This window comes from Podarcis liolepis, assembly GCF_965112155.1.
Source record: "Podarcis liolepis genome assembly, chromosome: 12".
Taxonomy (NCBI): Eukaryota; Metazoa; Chordata; class Lepidosauria; order Squamata; family Lacertidae; genus Podarcis; species Podarcis liolepis.
Window position 1 is genome coordinate 39,117,105 of NC_139563.1, and position 15,895 is coordinate 39,132,999.

The 15,895-nt window shown below is 40.5% G+C and overlaps 1 protein-coding gene across 29 annotated transcripts in view; it reads right to left on the reverse strand.

Annotated features, from left to right (window-relative positions):
* TBC1D5 (TBC1 domain family member 5) overlaps nt 1–15,895 on the reverse strand; it is a 251,016-nt gene extending 235,121 nt beyond the window's left edge. For 6 of the 29 annotated variants that reach the window (XM_083468043.1, XM_083468055.1, XM_083468041.1 and 3 more), the window contains exons 1-2: nt 15,234–15,378; nt 3,144–3,206 (exon numbers count right to left, since the gene is read on the reverse strand). The gene's annotated coding sequence lies outside the window, so the exon portion shown is untranslated. Of the gene's footprint in view, nt 1–3,134; nt 3,207–12,751; nt 12,785–14,824; nt 15,701–15,728 lie in introns of those variants that run through there. The other 23 variants (XM_083468057.1, XM_083468038.1, XM_083468052.1 and 20 more) reach the window with 19 other exon arrangements.

Consider the following 15,895-nt stretch of genomic DNA (forward strand, 5'->3'; position numbering starts at 1 on the left):
AGTTTCCATTTATAGTGAATGGAATTTATTATTATGAATCACCCTGTATATACATAGGCACATACAAGTGTATTTTTTTTCAAGGCTGGAATTAAGATGTGTTTGAATAATATTGTAGAAAATCATTATTGGATATTTTTTTTAACCTGTAGCATCCAAGGTTGACATGCCATTAAAACACAGTAAGTAAAAATAGCACTATCTTTCCTAAAAATTATACAGCACAAGATGTAACCAGCTATTCTCACAAATTGGTGGGTAAATGAATGGGGTGTGACAGAACTCTTGTTTAATGTGATCTTTGGCTGTGCTTTCACTTCTCACTAGCTGTTCTCAGGACGAGTGCATAAGCTGCCTTATATTACCCCTGGAACTATCATAATATGTTATTCAGGAAGCATTTAATACTAGTACAGGTGAGTGACAGAGCATACTTGCAATATTTAATATCAGTGCTTTACAGGCCTTTTTCAATAACCTTTTTATATTGTGAAAAAAATACAAATGAAAAGGTTAAGATAAATAAAAAACTTCCAAAAAGGTGTATATTACTGGGGATGCACTTCGGCATAAACTACAAAATACAACACATTCTACTGTTATATGCTGCAATGTATCTGACCTTTGTAAGTATGTTTTTTTTTAAAAAAGCAAAACTGAAAGACTAATGTAAAAAGCAACCAAGGTGTGCATAAAGGTGTTACGAACAAGGTTTACAAAACTTCAGCAATCAAAAAGAAAGAAACCGCCCCCAACTTGTCATTGCCTAATGCTGTTCATCTAATACAGGAGAGAGAAAAGCCATTGATACACACTCTATACAAGTTTTTTATCCATGTATATAAATCAAAGGAAACAGCTTCCTTTAAGGCAAGCATATGAAGATACTAAAGCAAGATACCAATTAAATATTCATACATTCAATATTTCAAAATAAGGAATTTGGATATACACATGCATAATTTAAGTTCTATAGTGAAACATATCTACAGAGGCCATTTCTACTGTACTGCAACAGCATCCCAACTTGAAATGTACAATGCATCCTTTCCCATGCCCTGTTAAACTTTAAATTCTATAGTAATTCATCTCAAGCACTAAACACAGAATAAAGGCCATGTTGTGCACACAGCACATTTATCAGAACTACAGCTTTGCCCTCATCATTTTACTACTCATTGAATGAAGGAGATACTACATTCCCCTACAAAAAAAGAGAGGCTGGGAAGGCTGTATTAAAATAAGCAGACTTACTGAATTTTAAAGTGAATTAAAAGTTTAGAGTTAACTGTAAAACATTTACAGCAGCTGAAGTCACAGAGGTGATTTATAGAGACATGCGCACAAGACCAAACTATTTATTCATATTTAAGGTAAGAGCCGTTTTGCATCCTTGTCCAGTAACCCACACACAGGTAACATCTGCAGAATGATTTACTTAGAACACATCTCCATCCTACTCGTCACTGGCTTTTCCCTGCCATTTATCTCCGCTTTACTGTCCAATCAATTCAGGACACTTTAAACACCAGTAGACATCGATCTTCCCTGGGCCCAAAAACATGTCAGTTTTCTGAGCATTCTTTCTGTATGAACTTTTCTTCCATTATTTACACGATATTTTATGTGCTCCACCCCCGGAAAGATGGTGCTTTCTCATGAAGCCCCCTCTTCCTTCTAGGATCTCGCTCCGAGTAGACTTTCTGCAGAGTTGAAGGAGCAGCAAACAATGTAATCTAGCAACTGCTGGGTGTTTATGCATTTATCATTGCTGTGGCGTACCAGGAGGGGGCTCCATATGCAAAATGCCCCAGGGAGGCAAAGCAGGGTGCTGAGACTGTGTAGACACCACCTGGACTCACAAAGGGCATCTGCATCCTACCCTCTCTGTATGCAGAGGCCAAATCGTGCATAGAAATTAGTGTAATGCAGGAAGCAGAGCATCTTAGAAATAGAAAGAAAAGTATTAAGGGATATTAGAGATGGAAGGAGAGACTGGTGGAGCTAGAACTGTCTACATTAGGTGTGATTCCACAGTAAACATTAGATGACATTAGGAATGACACTTTGTAGGGCAGGTTAGTGTTTGTAGTGAAACTTACTGAGCAAGACCTCCATTTAAAAAGAAGAGGCTACTCAAGTTTGACTGAGCTCAGAAAACCTTTCACCTATTCTCTTAGCAGCAAGTGCATGTTCTGAAAGCAATCATGAAGCTTCAACAAATTACTGAATGACAGTGCAACAATTGTCTGTAAAATGGGTTGAATCAAGAGAATCTTTCCTGCAACAGAGAATGTGTCTCTATATCCAACACATATAGAAAGTGTACAGGAAAGTACACTAGTTGTGTAAACTATGGAGAAGAAGAATGTGTTCACTTTTGCACCAAAGGTTAAATATTTATCTTTATATAGCTATGGAACAGCAAAAGCAATATTGTGAACAGGTAAGTAAGTACGCAGTCACAAGTTACAAAATGCCATGTAAAATGTGTACCTACAAGGAGAAGTACTTCATATGCAGAAAATATATCTATCTATTGGCCTTGCAATGAATATAAACTTGCCTCAAAGCTAATACTTTAATTTTCAAGAAGCAAGTAAGGGGATAAAAAAAAAAACCTAGTCAGTAACAATGCAGCGTCGAAAAGCAATAAAATCAAAATTAAGTTATAAATAATTTAAAGCTTGTCATGAAGATGTATTAATAATTCATCAGATAAATAATTTACTAAATAATCAAATAAATAAATAATGAAATACATAAATAAATCAGCAAATAAATAATTCTGCAAAATAACCTAAACAATAAGTCACTAAAACAAATGACAGCCCTACAAAACTATAATGATTTTCTAAATTCTGATAGTTTTAAGTAAACAAATGTATATAAAGTAGATCAATCTTTGTTAGATAAAAAGATATTTTTTCAGTGATACTGGTGAATTCCTGATTACACTGCAAAGGCTACACTTTAAATTTCATAAGAATGGAGCTATCTTCGTAAATTAACAAAACTGCTACTATATATCTTGTCCCTTACATTCCATGCGCTCCCTTTGTACAACTAATTTTTCATCAAATATATATGGACAGGCACTTTATAATATTTTTAATTCACATTCTTTTCAATGCAGTACTTACAATACTGCTACAGCCCTCCTTCGTAGATTTCTTACTATCTTCTTCAAACCTTCAGAAGTTTTGCTGCAGGGAAAAACAAGTGGAATAACCTTAATTATTACAGATGGTATCTCATTCATTAGTGGATGACAACATTTTATTTGAAAGCATACGAAAAGCTGTTTTATAATTCTACAAAGCAACTTAATGTGAAACAACCATTACTGTTTGCCGACTACCTAAAGTTTTTAGAAGTCTTTGGTGGAATGATTTCAAGCAGACTGATGTGTGTTTGTTGTATTTAAACTGACACACAATCTGTGCAAACTGGCAGTCATTCAGCTATGAAGACAAAATGTGAGAAGGACAAAATGCTTGGCTGACTTCTAAATCCTTTCTCAACGTTTAAAGCTCATAGTCCTTGGAAATATACAGAGGTTACCAAGTTTTTACTATCTGAATGCACTCGCCATTTAAAATTAAAACAATACCATCCACATCCTTGAATGGTAGTATCAATCAGGGGCAACCAGTAAGGTAAAGGTAAAGGGACCCCTGACCATTAGGTCCAGTCATGGACGACTCTGGGGTTGTGGCGGTCATCTCGCTTTATTGGCCGAGGAAGCCGGCATACAGCTTCCAAGTCATGTGGCCAGCATGACAAAGCCGCTTCTGGTGAACCAGAGCAGCACACGAAAATGCCATTTACCTTCCCGCCAGAGCAGTACCTATTTATCTACTTGCACTTTGACATGCTTTCGAACTGCTAGGTTGGCAGGAGCTGGGAGAGAGCAACGGGAGCTCACCCCATCGCGGTGGTTCGAACCGCCGACCTTCTGATCAGCAAGTCCTAGGCTCTGTGGTTTAACCCACAGCGCCACCCGCGTCCCGGGGCAACCAGTAGAATGTTACAAATAAAAATTCATTCAGGATTTGTTTTAGTATGCTAAATTGGAGCTCCAAAGCATTGTACTGCAAAACATAGTGGGACAAACATGTTCCCAACTATACTAATTACAGTGAGTAGAATTATTTCCCACTACTGATATTCTAAGAGTTCTCTGTATTCTAAGAGTTCTCTATTTTATGGAACTGCCTTGAAATGTAATCATTACCTGGTCTTGGTTTCTGGTAAATAGCAACCTAAAAGCAAGACTTGTAGAATTTCAAAGGTGCTTAGGTCTATTCTTACAGTTCCTGGACTTCTTTTGTGGATAAAGTCTGAACTATTTAGGGGACCATAATGAAGAGACAATCATACAAAAAACTATTTGTTATACATAATCCATTGAACACATTTCCATATCTCAACAAGGAAAATCAATATTGGAAGTGAGATGTGTTTTGCTGCATGGTCATGCCAAATTACCTGTAATTTTCCTGTCCATATTTATGGAAACAAACTGAACAGCTCCAGGTCTGCTATAATTTAGACTATCTCACTGGACACCTCTTGTAGACCAAACTATTAAACTATTTGTGTGGGGTTGACTAAGATTAGCTTGGTCTGTTAGACATACAAGATTTCTATTTATTTCTTTATTTCATAAAATTTATATACCGCTTTACTGCAAAAAAATCAAAGCAGTTAACAAAAATTATTGCTAAAAATTAGCAGCCATAATTTAAAGCATACAGAAAAAGTAAAACACAATAGATACCAAAAGCAAGGAGTTCCAAAGTGTTGGTGCTGTCATACTAAACAACAGAGTTCTTACAGATACAGGAGATCTATCTTATAGTTATTTACTGTTTTCTTAAGGCTGTCCATAATTAGAACCAATGCATTATACAGTCACATGTTGAGGGCTACATTAGTACACCTAAATGGCATTCTAAACTGCTGTTTTCTGCTCTAGTTTAAGCAGTAGGAACTGTTCATAAAGACATCCAAGATACATGCTGCATCTCCTAAGAATCCTCTTAAGTCTTTCATATAGTAAACATTAAATTTCAGTTTAAAGGATAGGTGCAACTAAGTGGCATCTTAGTATTAGCAGGAATTGCATTTAAGCTATTAGATAAAATGTGGGGAAGGGTAGTTCAGTGGTAGCAGCACATGCTTTGCATGCAAGTTCAATCCCTGGCATTTCTAGGAAGGGCTGGGAAATACTTCCTACCTAAAACCCCGAAGAACCTCTTCCAGTCAGTGTGAACGTTACTGAGCTAGATGGGCCATAGCAGCTTCTTAGGTTCTTGTGTTTTTTTCTAATTCTTTAAAATACTGTACAGCAGCATAGTTCCATAAATATAAGAAAGGTGTGTTTCTAATGATTACCAAGAGTAACAGTCTTTCAAAAGCAAACAATGAGCATATGATGGTGGGAAGCAATGCTTGATGCTGAGTATATAGACATGGTTAGAACTGTGTTATTACATCCTATGACACTTACTTTTGAGTAGACATATATAGGAGTGTACTGTGAGTTATGCAAATAATTTTGAACATGTTAACTTTCTCTTTAAAAAAATCAGGTCCAGTAAAAGGAAATAATAGGCTGAATGGTAATAACCGAGTGCTGAGGACAAAAATCTTTGAAGTAATCACAGAACTTACAGAGGGATGCACAACTTGTTACAAGAGCTATCTCATTGTATCTGCCACTTCAACACTGTTTCAATTATTAACTCAAGTGGTCAAATTCATTGAAATTTGATGACATTTGCACAATAAAGTTCTACTATTTTCCATCTAAGGTATTAAATATAAGGAGTTTTCAAGGACACAGAACTATGGTGCAAGAGTTACATTAAACTAATGCATGGCCACCTTTTTCCAAGAATACCATCCAGCTCTGGAAACTTTTGATTTATGGATATACTGTTTTAAAGCAGTTCATACATTAACAAAAATGCAAGAAAAGGTGGCAATACTGTTGCAGCTCTTATCCTATTGGCAGCATATCTACTTTAAATGGGGTGTTGTTTATTTGTTGCATATAGCAGAATTAATGACACTAGAATTAGCTTACCCTTCTTGAAGCATTATATGAGATTATTCCTTGGTCTCTTCCTCTTTGATTTAGTACACCTTTTAAGATTATTTATTAATGTTTGGATATCTCATCCATCATCCATTATTATTGGTGTCGTAAATTAGAGGAATGGAACAAAGCACTGGACTATTCACTTTTTCCATATTCATCAATAAAACAATCGCCTCCTCTGGCATGTAGTGAAAGAAATAAGTTGGTTTTAGCTGTCAGACCACAAGAACTCCCTCCTACGTAAACAACTTCTATGGATAATTTCTGAACTCTGGCACAATCGCATCAAATCAATTCTCTCCTATGGGGACAAGGAGAAATTGGGACTGAACAAGCAGAAGGGGTACAACAGTGGAAAGATATATATGATTTGAGGATGAAGAAGAGCTGTGATAATGAGTGGGAGAAGGAAACTGGGAAAGGAAAGATGTGTGTGAAGGCTGACTTGGGAAAATTTGACATGAACTGTGGTTCAGGGTGCAAGAGGCCTGGCTAGCTCTATGTAACACTGGGATTGTGTTGCCCATCAACCAGCGGCAGCAACTGGGATGAGCAAGACCACCAATTTCAGATTACAAAGCAGTTTAAGATACTAGGTGACAGCTAGTGCAAACCTGCTTTGAGAAACCCCACCCTCATATCCACATGGAATGAGAGGCAGGATCATATTACTAAATGTGCTCAAGACATTTGTCATCATAATCCAGGATCCAAACTAGGTTCAGAGTAAACTGGAGCTCTCCCTGCCAATTCATTTCCTCTTCAACACTGATTCCAGTGTTGAAGCTCATAGGAGCAATGGTGGGAACCTCGTTTAGGCCCTAAATTGTGCATGGTAGTGCCCTGTGACATCAGCAGCCACACAAGCTATATTTCCCATGCTTCCAGGTATCCTGGGCATAGATGTGTTTGCTCATAAAAGCATCTAAGGGCTACTAGAAACGCTACCCGTCGCCAAATAATGATAAATATGGGACAAGAGTGGTGAAGAGGGGGGCACAAGGAACCTAAATGGATCCATTCTGGTTTGGGTTGAGATGAGATGAGACTGAATGTAAACATAGTAAAAAAGGGGGGGATTCTGGAAATAAAAGTAGGAAATGGCTATTTGTCCAATAAAGTTTAGAGACTAAAGCTATAAACCACCCCACTTTGGAGATATAGCAGTAAAATTTCACTACCAGTAATGCCTTTCAGCAACATGCAATGATAATTAATTTTGCTCTACAATTTCCTCCATGGGTATTTTCTCATAGGAGAAAGTTATTATATAGCCTTTTATCTTTAAAACACCAATCCCCAAACTAGTTATATATTAGGAATGATAATACATTTTGACTAAAACAACATTTTGGGCCCTCCTATTCCAGTAACAACTATGTCAATGGAAGAGATGTTAAAAGCCTAGACACAAAACAGCTATGTTTTCTCACAAAAACTGACACAAAACTAAGTGTTCAGTGAAGAGGGCTATTACACAACTGGGGGAGAGGGGAGAGATGAGTCTGGCAGCATTTGATCTCTGGACTACAAGTTGCTGGAAAACCGTAAGAGTAAGGAAAGCTACTTTAACTGTGCAATATATTCACTTTACCTCCTTTCTTCCTTCTAGGATATAGGTATGACTCTTCTTGGTTTTTATATCACAATGATATTGAGTAAAATATAATTAAGATCTTATTTTGCTAGTATCTCTTACAAAGTCAGTTTTAGATATCTTTAGAGTACTAGATTGAACATGGTCAACAAGATGGGAAGACTTCTGGAGCCACAGCTGTTGCTTTCCTCTCATTTACTGAAGCTTCCTTGGACTCTAATGTATTTATAGACTTTTATCACTGTAGAGGCGGTGATTATATGCAAGGGAACTGAGAAGCAATGGTTATGGATACAAATGCATGAAGCCCCAAGGCTTCTGGAGCAGAGAAGACCTCAATGCATTAAGCTCTATCGAATTTTCTTTCTTGCAGCGAGGAAACTGTATGTTAGACTCTTTAATGATTGCATCATACGCACTGTTCACTCTAGTTAAAAAACTGATTAAACAAATAACTAGATAAGCTCTTTGGAAAAAAGTCTGGTCCCATACCCACTAGAAGTGTAGGAAAGATAATCTCTATACCAGCATGCATAAGCATGATATGAATGTTAACTGCATTGTATTCCTAAGCATTATTATAAAATTATACTGCCTTCCTTGAAGCAGTGAGATAACAAAAGCTACACTTTAAAAAAACACCTTTAGAAATATCCACCTTTCCCTGCTACTTTCAGGCAGCTTGGCATTATAAACTGCTGGACAGAGAGAGTTTTTAAGACTACTCTCGGGGGTCATATGCTCCAACTCACCAATGGAAGTAAAAATATGCCTACATCTGGTCAAAGTGCTTAGGTAATTAACACTGCTAAAAAGGCATGGAATTTCCATCAATCTGGAATTAGTCTCTGCAATCATTCTAATTACCTTATTGACTTCTTTCACCATTCCCCAGTTGCTCTTTTAAAGTTTAAGCTTACAGTAACCACACTTAAGAGCCCAAATAACTGTCCCATTTCTTATGCCCTTGATTTAATCTTTAATGGCCAATTCTAACATATATTATGTGCCCCGTGAAAACTGCTAGCAGTACTTTTGCATGGTGGTAGCTTCCCACAGTAGTTTTAACATGTCAAAAGCAGCTCACTGTGTGGATTGCCTGAGTCACATGGAGTCAGCCCTACGCCAGTCCCTTCTGCCATTATGAATGTGTAAAAAGGTAAAGGTAAAGGTACCCCTGACCGTAAGGTCCAGTCATGGACGACTCTGGGGTTGCAGCACTCATCTCGCTCTATAGGCCGAGGGAGCCAGTGTTTGTCCACAGACAGCTTCCGGGTCATGTGGCATCCTGACTAAGTCGCTTCTGGCAAACCAGAGCAGCGCACGGAAACGCCGTTTACCTTCCTGCCGGAGTGGTACCTATTTATCTACTTGCACTTCGACGTGTAGTGTGGGCTAAATAGCACTGGACAGCCTCTGTAATATTATGTTACAACTGCCATGTGGAGTCACTATGATTGTGGAAGAATGTTCAGAAGATTCTAAGGGACCACTGTAACATACAACTCAGCCCAAAGAGGAATATAAACACCATCTATTAAAAATTAAGTATAGTGTCTGAAATACAGTAACTTTAAAATCTGCCGTATTCCAGACAATAAACCTTCAATCAAGCAAGTAATGGGCAAACCCTAAAAACATGTTATCATATTAGAGGCTTGACACCAAGAAAGCGCCATGACATACTCATCATGTTACACAATATACTGTCTCTCCTACCCAGTAAATTTATATTGATTGTAATGACAGTGATTTGTTAATTCAGAGTCCTATTTAAATGGAAGTTTTCCATTGCTGAAGTCAGCAGCCATGCCATTCATGTATCCAAGACTATGAAAACACACCGATTTTCTTTCCTAGAACGAGTATTAAACAGCCTGAAACACACAACTGCAATGTTTGACTTCATGAAATAAGTGCTTACTCAGCAAGCATACAGCAGGTAATGCATTATTCCACTTAAATTTAGTAGCACTTTATTATCCATTTTACACAAGAATCCATAACAGCAGCAAGTGTATTGTTTGACACACAGTGAAAACTCACATATTGTGTCTGACCTCTGTCAGATGAATTAATAATTTCTTTAACAGTGACAAAGCATCATGAAGAAAACAAAACAATACAACATAGAAGGTAGCATTCTAATAATGAAGATCGCCTCTGACAAACAAATTGATAGGTACTTTGAAAAAATGGGCATAAGATTTAAAAAATGGGCAAATTCAGTTTTCCTCTGGACCAAGAATAAGAAAATTGAATTTATGAACATCATGGTGATACTAAAATATGGCATTCTTTCTTTGTTTTGTACCTATCTGAATCTCTGTTTCATTGAAAAGAACAGAATACCTCATACACACATTTTTTATAAATACCGGTATATGTATATGCGCAAAACAAGTGTACACACATGCATGCACATGCACACACAAAAAAAACTATGTAACACTGTGTGTGTACATGAACACTGCTCAAAATACATGATGTGTGCAGCTACTTTGCCCTCTGAGGCCTGGAGCAAGTGTACCCAGCTGCCTCCCTCCTCTGCACAGGCCTGTTGCTAATTTGAATCTCCAAGTTTAGAAATACTATGCCTATCCACTACTGGCGGAAGAGGTTGAATGGCAGGGGTTTATTATTTCCTTTATGTTTTACAAAAATATATGTTATAAGAAGCAAAATTCTAGGCGCCAACATCAGATTTTGCAGCTCTATTGAGTGGGAGGATTTACAAGGTTCCCCAATACTGTCACTGTGGCACAGTGTTATATCACAGAAACAAAACACAGAAGTTAGTAAAGCATTGATCTCTTACACAATGACATCAATATTTTCAGAACTTTCCCCGCCTGCAGGCAGAATAGCTCTCTCTACAAGCAATCTCTCTTCCACACACATACGCATACAAATATGCACACTTATGGTTTGAAACTTTTGTATTTAAAGTATTTTCTCCAGGCATATGCTTCGTATTGAAGAGCAGTCTATAACTTCATTTGGCACCAGCGCCAAAGGAAGGCTCTTGCATGGTTTCATCACAAATTCTGATCAAGAAACGACAGTGTACTGCTTTTTGAAAACTTGTGGGTAGGCAGTTTCAGTGACCTAATTTGATAAACTACATCTGAAAAGTAAGCTCTACCCCCGGGATAGAGAACTTGTGGACATTCAGAGTGGTTGGACTATGAGTCCCATCATCTCTGTATCGACCAGGCTGGCTGGAGCTGGGAGTCCAATAATATGTGGAGGTTCACTTGTCCCCCACTGCTTTAAATTCATGCAACAAACAAGTTAGTGATCTTTAAGGTGCCACAGCTTGCCTGCTTCTTGAAATACCGTATTTTTCGCTCTATAACACGCACCTGATCATAACACGCACGTAGTTTTTAGAGGAGGAAAATCCGTAGGCATGCCACCCGTAGGCATTCCCTCCATAACACGCACAGACATTTCCCCTTACTTTCTAGGAGGAAAAAAGTGAGTGTTATGGTGCAAAAAATACGGTACTTGTCATTTCCCCCCTTCATTTCTGTTACAGTTTCCTGGACAGAAAATTAAAATAGACATTTTACTTACCAAAGCTGATACTTTCCCCACATTGTGGGTTTTATACCAGAAAATGTTATGTGTTGCATAATATTTAAATGTGCATGTGCATGTACACAGCCACAGCCACATGAACACACACCCCTATACAGACAATTATGTGGAAGACTGGAAATTTGCTTACTAACCAAAAACAGGAAGCCTCAAAAATGAAAAATAAAAAGAGAAATTTGTCTCTAAAGTATTGTTCAATATGCCGAACACATTATTTCCTTACAAATTGATCAAAAAGCTTCTGTTTCAAAAGGACATACAAGGCCAAATCTCCTTAGTTTTTAGTTACTGCCTTATTCATTATCACTCTGCACCAAATGAGGGCCAATGCACAATATATATTAGGGTAAATATCCCAGAGAGGTTTTAAAAGACAAGTATGCAAATTATTCATGGGATGAGAATCAGCTCCAGCAACCCCAAAACTGCTAGGACTCTTATGCTCCCTGTTCTCTTCCCAATCAGGAAATGCAGCTCCTGATACTTAACACCCCTTTGCCTATGTTCAAAAAGGGCATCATTATCAAAGGTAAAAACCAGCTGTCTCCAATGCCCTATGGACAGTGATGAAGAGGAAAAGGTGGACCATAGACAACTCTATGACATTAAATCCATCACCTAGTTCTCCTAGAAGGTTTAGTAAGGTGCCTTAATCTTGACTGGACTGCCACACTTATCAGATATCCACATTGTGACAGATAAAATGCAGGAAAACAAATGGTTTGTGGGGAAGGGTTCCCCACTGAATGTGGCTATGCCAGTTCGTTCATTGTTTAACTCAAGTGTTGAAGAATTCATCTAACATAAATGGGTGGCGGTAGGGATTCATGCCTCTCAAAACAAGGGTTTTCTGTCATTCTGTGGCTTGGAAAACATCCTCAAGTACAATTACACTGACTGGATGCACTTTTTGAATTTATTCATGAAGTAATTTACTGCAAGGGGGCACGGGTGGCGCTGTGGTCTAAACCAGTGTTCCCCAACCTTGGGCCTCCAGCTGTTTTTGGACTACAATTCCCATCATCCTTGACCACTGGTCTTGCTAGAGAGGGATGATGGGAGTTGTAGTCCAAAAACAGCTGGAGGCCCAAGGTTGGGGAACACTGGTCTAAACCACTGAGCTTAGGGCTTGCCGATCAGAAGGTCGGTGGTTTGAATCCCCGCAACGGGGTGAGCTCCCGCTGTTCGGTCCCAGCTCCTGCCCACCTAGCAGTTCAAAAGTACGTCAAAGTGCAAGTAGATAAATAGGTACCACTCCGACGGGAAGGTAAACGGCGTTTCCGTGCACTGCTCTGGTTTGCCAGAAGCGGCTTAGTCAGGATGCCACATGACCCGGAAGCCGTCTGCGGACAAACGCCGGCTCCTTTGGCCTACAGATCAAGATGAGCGCCACAACCCCAGAGTCATCTGCGACTGGACCTAACGGTCAGGGGTATCTTTACCTTTAATTTCCTGCAAGCAAGACACGGCAGTCTCTATTAAAAGAAAATGAGTTCCATTGAAATCAGTGGGATAAGTTAGTCATTAGTAACTTGATGCCACATTAATTTCCACAGGACTTAAACATGACCAACTTATTCTGGACTGAGACACATAATTATTAGATCCAGGCTGCAATTCCATGCAGACTCGGGTGGGAGTAACCCAGTTTAAACACAGTGGGTGTAATTCCACACAAACAAGTTTAGGATTACACTAACAGTTAATGAAACATGTTTTCTGAATGCGGCAGATTATCATTAACATCTCAATAGTAACTAACCGTGTTTAATACTAAATGTGCACCAGCGTGTCGTGTCTTTGATTGTGAACCAGGCCACAATCAGGGCATGCCACTTTTTTACCTTGTGCATAAAATGCAGTATTCATGCTTAAAATCCTATGTTGTGTCCCTAGTATGCTTTTAAAGCAGGAAACTTCACTGAATTATTAGTTCAAAAGAGATGTGTTACTCTATAAAGATAACAGCCAGACACCAAAAAATTACCTCACGCATGTCCAAGTGCTTGGGCTGAACTGTAATATTTTTAATATTTTTAAACAGAACGCCTCTACAACCCGTGTAACAAACCACTTTTGAAAGTTCCTGAAATTTCATGATTTGCTATATAATAGGGAGCACTTCACCTATAATATAGGCCCAGAAGACACAAAACTAGTTGCATGGGTTTTTAAAAATAAAAATCCTAGCCCATACAAATTAACCCATCAACTCATAGGCACTAAACTAGGGACTTGTAAGCATGACAACTCCAAGTCTTTCAATGAAGTCTTCCACAATTCAAAACACCTTAAGCCACTTTACAAAGTGGATTGATTGTGCTATTATCCCATATGTAGACTCTTAATATACTAGAGAGCAAACCACACTTAAAAAAGAGAATCTGAAAATTGGGGAACTACAAAGTTCGTGTAATCTCAAACTGTTCTCTAAACGATGGGGTGTTCTCAGTACTTAGGAGGCAGCTTCTAGTTTCGTTTTAAAAAAGAAAAAAGCAGGAACAGAAACGATGAGTAAGCAGATGTCACAAAACTTCATTTCTGAATTTGGCAATGGGAAAACATTATTGCCTAAGGCCACAATCCTGTATCCAACTGCCTAGAAATAAGCGGTGCTGGACTCAATAAGACTGAGTAGACATGTATAGGATTGATCTGTAAGGCATGCGTGTGTGTGTGTGTGTGTGTATATATATATATATATGCAGGTTTTGGTGTCCTCGGGTGTCTTCCCGTGTAAAAGTTGGGGTGTCTAGGCGACGTTTCGACGAGGTCTCACTCGTCATCTTCAGGCTGGTGCTTTCGGCTTCTTGTTACTGGAACTCTGTTCCAGTAACAAGAAGCCGAAAGCACCAGCCTGAAGATGACGAGTGAGACCTCGTCGAAACGTCGCCTAGACACCCCAACTTTTACACGGGAAGACACCCGAGGACACCAAAACCTGCATTCCTGTACCCGTGAAAATCTACGAAAACATATATATATATATATATATATATATATATAGTGGTACCTCGGGTTAAGTACTTAATTCGTTCCGGAGGTCCGTTCTTAACCTGAAACTGTTCTTAACCTGAAGCACCACTTTAGCTAATGGGGCCTCCTGCTGCTGCTGTGCCGCCGGAGCAGGATTTCTGTTCTCATCCTGAAGCAAAATTCTTAACCCGAGGTACTATTTCTGGGTTAGCAGAGTCTGTAACCTGAAGCGTATGTAACCCGAGGTACGACTATATACACACACACACACACACACACACACACACACACTCAAACACACACAAAACTTATTTGGTCACAAGGCCCACGAATCTCAACAGAACTGACTCCTGAGAAGACATGCATAGGATTCCACTGTCCAGAAGAGGGATATGAAAGTGAAACTACCATAAAACGCCTTGAACTGAAGTTTTGTGGAGAAGCAACTAAGGAAAACCGAGCAGCTTGAGCCGGAGGAGCAAAGAAACAAGAGCGTCGGAGAAGAGGAGGGAAGGAAGGAAAAGTTCTACTAGCTTCACCTATGAGCAGATTAGGAGGGGGTGGTGAAAACAACGCCCACATGAGCAGCTCCCGTCCTCTCTCTCTCTCTCGCCTCTTGGAAACCAGCTGAGGGTGAGAAACTCGGCAACCACCAAACTAGCAGCAGCAGCGGCGCCAGGAAGCGCCTCCCCGCAACCTGCTTCTAGAAACGGGCGCGCAGGAGGGTGGAAGAGGAGCGGCCTTTGACGTTGCAGGCCTCAAAAAGAGCCACTTCCTCCGCTTCTGCGGCTGCCCTTCAGTGACAGCCGGGAAAGGAGGAAGCCGTGAGGGGACGGAAGCGGGGAGGAAGGACGGAAGGAAAGACCTGGGGTGGCTGCAGCCGAGGAGGCGGCCATTTGGGAACGGGAAGGGGGTGGGGATGTGAGGGCGGCTTTCGTCGGCTTTTACCTGCTGCCGTTGGTGCAGGGGCGCTGGAGAAAGCGGCTCTGCCTGCCTGCCTCCTCCCCTCCTTGCCCGCGTCCCTCCCTCTCTCCCTCAAAAGCCTTCCCCCCACGGCCCGCCAGGCTGAGGGAAAAGAGGAAGGAGGCCCAGCAACCACCTTCCTCGAAGCCTTACGCCGGTAGCCGAGTTCAACCGCCGCCCCCTCGCCTCTTGCACGCAGGCGCCCGCCTTCGCTGAGGGGAAGCGGAGGCCGCCCACACCGCGCGGCGACGGCGCGCTGGCCTAGATCCGGCGGCTGCTCGGAGCGGGGCACTTTCGGGACGCCCGTCGGTCTGAGGGGCCCGGGGACTCGGGCGAGGGACAGGCCGGGAGCGGAGGGAGACGCGGGGAAGGAGGGGGCTGTGGGCTTGTCGGCGCGTGTGAGGCGTTTGGGAGGAGAGCGGAGTCCGCGGCTTCCTAGCCGCGAGCCGGGAAACGGTCAGCCCAGCGCCTCAGACTAACCTTCCAGTTGGATAAAACGTAAAGGGAAAGCCAGGGGCAGCTCTCCGTTGACTTGGAGGCCCACTGAGTCGAAGGGGACTTGCTGGCTGGTTACTGTGGAAGACGGTGCTGAGGAGACGAGCGTGTTTCCTTTATTGCCTTTGCCCTCGCCTCGCTTTTCACCCCCA